The sequence below is a fragment of the Jaculus jaculus genome, chromosome 10 (genome assembly GCF_020740685.1).
Source record: "Jaculus jaculus isolate mJacJac1 chromosome 10, mJacJac1.mat.Y.cur, whole genome shotgun sequence".
NCBI classification, from domain to species: domain Eukaryota; kingdom Metazoa; phylum Chordata; class Mammalia; order Rodentia; family Dipodidae; genus Jaculus; species Jaculus jaculus.
Window position 1 is genome coordinate 41,071,358 of NC_059111.1, and position 5,277 is coordinate 41,076,634.

Genomic DNA, 5,277 nt, shown 5'->3' on the forward strand with positions numbered 1-5,277 from the left:
GAAAAAAAAAATGTGACTGATGGGACTAGAGAAATGGTTCAGCAGTTAAAGGTGCTTGCTTGCGAAGCCTGTAGGCTTGGTTTCAATTCCCCAGTACCTGTGTGAAGCCAGATGCACCAAATGGGGTCTCTTGTTCTCCCTCTATTTCTCTGCTTACAAATAAATACAGTTGTTTTTTTTTTTTTTTTTTTAAGGGTTGGAGAGATGTCTTAGCAGTGAAGGCACTTGCCTATGAAGCTGAAGGACCCAGGTTCAATTCCTCAGACCCCATGTAAGCCAGATGCACATGGTGGCACCTGAGGAGTTTATAGTGGCTAGAGGTCTTCCTGTGCCTATTATCTATCTGCCTCTCTGTCTCTGTGAAGTAAATAAAACTTTTTAAAAAATATGTGACTGACTATAATAATTGGGAAGTTCACAACAATAGTTGACTAGAATGGCTGTAAATACTGTTTTTCATAACTCTAAAGGGTTATGACAAATGAAAACTTTAAAATAATAAAAATTAGCTGGGTGATGGCACATGCCTTTAATAGCAGCACTCAGGAGGCAGAGGTAGATGGATTGTGTGAGTTGGAGATTATCCTGAGACTACATAATGAATTCCATCCAGGTTAGCCTGGGCTAGAGCGAAAACAAACAACAAAAAAAATCTCCCTAAAACTGCTACCAAATTGGGAAGGGAAAAAAAGATGCATATCCCCAAGTAAATTAATCAAGTACGTAAGGAACATCACTTCTCACCTAGCACACTGTGTAGAAGGTTGTGAAAGACAGTAATTAGATAGGACTGTTGCCTTCATAAAACAGAATTTTTTCAAAGTGCAAATATATTTGGAAGCACTATTCTGTATTATATGCTAGGACAGGAAAGAAGGAAATGAGAACATGAGCTTTACAGTGCACGCTTCAGGAGCTATGTAATATAGAAAAATATAGGATACTTTATTGCATATGGCTAAATATAAAATATTTATTTAAATATTTTATTTATTTATGTGCAAGCAGAGACAAAGGCCTCTTGCCATTGCAAACAAACTCCAGTTGCCTGCATCACTTTTTCCTTCTGGCTTTATGAAGGGGCTGGGGATTTGAACCTGGGCTGGCAGACTCTGCAAGCAAGTGCCATGAGCTATCATGACATATAACATAACATCTAACATGAGCCATCTCTCCAGCTCAAAAATATTATATGTACTAAGTGAGGTAACCCAGACCCAGAAAGCCAAGCGCCACATGTTCTCTCTCATATGTGGATCCTAGCTACAGATGAGTGGGCTTCTGCGTGAGAATGAAAATACTTAGTAGCAGAGGCCAGTAAGTTAAAAAGGAGACATAAAGGGTAGAGAAAGGAAGGGGGGAGGATACTTAATAGGTGGATATTGTATATATGTAATTACAATGATTGTAATGGGGAGGTAATATGATGGAGAATGGAATTTCAAATGGGAAAGTGTGGGGGTGGGGAGGGAGGGAATTACCATGGGATATATTTTATAATCATGGAAAATGTTAATAAAAAAATATATATGTGTGTGTGTGTGTGTGTGTGTGTGTGTGTGTGTGTGCGCATGTATTTGGTTTTTCGAGGTAAGGTCTTTCTTTAGCCCAGGCAGACCTGGAATTCAGTATGTAGTCGCAGGGTGGCCTCAAACTCATGGTGATCCTCCTACCTCTGCCTTCCAAGTGCTGGGATTAAAGGCATGTATCACCATGCCCAGCTTCTTACATGTTTTTATAAAGTTAAATGCATACTTTTGCTGCCAAATTGAGAGAAATAGATGTGGGGTAAAATCTTCTCTGGGCTAGAAAGATGGCTTAGTGATTAAAGGCACTGTTTGCAAAGCCTGTCAGCCCAGGTTCAATTCCTCAGTACCCACATAAAGCTGAATGCAAAGTGGAAAATTCATCTGGGATTCTAGTGTCAATACAAGCATGAGTAAGGAGCATAACAAACATCTCAGAGTTGTCCTCTGACCTTCACATGCACACCATCTCACAGGTACCCATACACACACACACACACACACACACACACACACACACACACACACACACAATAAATTGAAACAATTAAAAAAATTATTTGTAGCCTGACATGGTGACTTATGCCTTTAATCCCAGCATTTGGGAGACAGAGGTAGGAGGATTGATGTGACTTTGAGGCCAGCCTGAGACTCCATAGTGAGTTCCAGATAGCCTGGGCTAGAGAGACCCTACCTTGCAAAAAAAAAAAAAAAATTTGTATGTGATGCGTGTGAGGGGTATGTGGGGGGGAATCTAGGGCCTCTTATCACTGCAAACACCAGACACTTGTAACACTCATCTGGTTCATACGGGTGGCTTGGGAACCCAGGCTGAACCCAGGCTGTAATGCTTTATAAAAGGGGCACCTTTAGCTGCTGAGCCATCTCTCTAGTCTCATAATTTAAAAAAAAAAAATTCTAACTCCTCTATTCAGGCTACTTTCGACCTACGGGCAACTGAGACTCATTAGCTTTTTTCTTTTCATATATTTTGTGCATGTTTTTTGGATGGCAAAGCAGCTCATTGTTTGGTAGGGTTCCCCCCCCGCCAAGAAAGGGTCTCACTCTAGCCTAGGATGACATGGAACCACTCTGTCATCCCAGACTGGTCTTGAACTCACAATGGTGTGGCTCTGATACCACTCTGATAGTTCTTTTTCTCCATATAAGGATGTTTATTGTAGTACTATACCAGTAACAAAGGTCAAAGAGAGAGGGGAAAAAAAAAATCAAAAACTTAAATGAGATCATTAAACAGGTAAATAAAGGCTTAGTAACAATAGAATAATAGTAGCTGTTGCAGTCCGGTCCGCATTGCTGGTAGAAATCACCCAACCAAGAGCAGCTTCTGGGAAAAAGATTTATTTTGGCTTACAGGCTCGAGGGGAAGCTCCACGATGGCAGGGGAAAACGATGGCATGAGCAGAGGGTGGACATCACCCCCTGACAACATAAGATGGACCACAGCAACAGGAGGGTGTGCCAAACACTGGCATGGGGAAACTGGCTATAAAGCCCATAAGCCCACCCCCAACAATACACTCCCTCCAGGAGGCATTAATTCCCAAATCTCCATCAGCTGGGAACCTAGCATTCAGAACACCTAAGTTTATGGGGGACACCTGAATCAAACCACCACATTCCGCCCCTGGCCCCCATAAACTGATATCCATACATGATGTAAAATACAATGCATTCAGTCTGACTTTAAAAGTCCCCATAGTTTTTATCAATCTCAATGATGTTCATACATCCCTATAGTTCAAGATCTTTTAACTGAGCCATAATACCAAAATATAACCTCAAAAAACCCATAATGGCACAGAACAAATATTCACACTGTAATAGATGGCATTGGGCATAGCAAAGAAACATTCAACCAATACAAGATTTAAAACAACCAGGGCAAATATCAAACTCTGTAGCTTCAAGTCCAGCAACTCTAGCCAGTGACAAATCATCAAGTCTGATAATTCTAACCAGCAACAAGTCTCTGGCATTCCAATTCCGCCCCTCCAGCTAGGCTACTCACAGTCCTGGGAAACTTCATCGGGGCCGGCAGCTCCTCGGCAGCCATCTCATGGTCCCGGCATCTCCACTGGGTCTCCACTGCAAGCCACGGTTCATCCTCATGGCTCCATGGGGTCTCTATGCAGGCAACCAACAAAACTGCTTCACACTACCCATGGCCATTTCCAGAACACAAGATTGTGTTGCAAACTCAATGACCCTCTTTCCAGCATTTCTTATACTCCACGATACCAGGTAGGGTGCCAATTTGTTAATCCAGGGGGGAATAAAGCAGACTTTGAAGAACAGGACACTCCTTGAGCACTCAGGCCCCTTCAAAAGAGTTGACATTCTTCTTGTTGCCCCAGCGCAGGTCAGCTAGCCCAGTCTCAAAGGTTGTAATCTCTCAGTTGCAGCTGAACTGGCAGCAGTTCACCCAAAGATGTTCCTTTCTGTGCCATATCCCTCTGCACACACCAGTTCATTTCTACGCAAAGCAACCCTGCACAATTTCTCAGGACATGGGCATAAGAGCAAGCTTCTCACACAAACTGCTAGCCCAGTCCAAGCAAAGCTCTTTCTCGCCCTCATAAGCCAAACCTCACAGCCCATAGTTCTTACTGCCTTCCGGTCTTTCAGCTCTGACCAGGATAGACCATTAAGCTGTACTTACAGCACTACAAGGCATCTCTTAGGCCAAGGTTTCAAATCTCCCACATTCCTCTTGAAAATCAGCTCCAAAAGGCCGAAGCCACATAGTCAGGTGTTTAGCAGCAACCCCACTCCTTGGTACCACTTTACTGTTGCAGTCCGGTCCGCATTGCTGGTAGAAATCACCCAACCAAGAGCAGCTTCTGGGAAAAAGAGATTTATTTTGGCTTACAGGCTCGAGGGGAAGCTCCACGATGGCAGGGGAAAACGATGGCATGAGCAGAGGGTGGACATCACCCCCTGACAACATAAGATGGACCACAGCAACAGGAGGGTGTGCCAAACACTGGCATGGGGAAACTGGCTATAAAGCCCATAAGCCCACCCCCAACAATACACTCCCTCCAGGAGGCATTAATTCCCAAATCTCCATCAGCTGGGAACCTAGCATTCAGAACACCTAAGTTTATGGGGGACACCTGAATCAAACCACCACAGTAGCTTTTGAAATTTTTTAAAAAAATTTATTTGCAAGAAGAGAGTGAGTGAATGAGCACACTAGGGCCTCTTGCCACTGCAAATAACTCCTGATGCATGTGTCTCTTTGTGCATCTGGCTTACTGGGTACTGCGGAATTGAACCCAGATTGGTAGACCTTGCAAATGAATGTCTTGAACTATTGAAACACCTCTCCACCCTAATAGTTATTTTATTTATTTATTATTTTTTTAGTGCCTGTGAGGTAGGGTCATGTTCTAGCCCTGGCTTACCTGGATCTCACTCTATAGTCCCAGGCTGGCCTCAAACTCACAGTGATCTGCCTACTTCTGTCTCCTGAGTATTGGTATTAAAGGCATGTACCACCATGCCTGGCAGCAATTGTTTTACATGATGCAAAAATATTAATATTACCTGGTTTTGTACACAAAAGGCAATTGAAAACACTCAAATGTTCAATAATAAAGAATCTTACACATAGTATCCTTCTGAGGAGAAATGCTATGATAGGATTTCTGGGTAAGATGGCAGCATACTAGCCACACCAAAGCAGCTTAGGGAGGGATATAAGCAGAAACACAGCAAAATATAC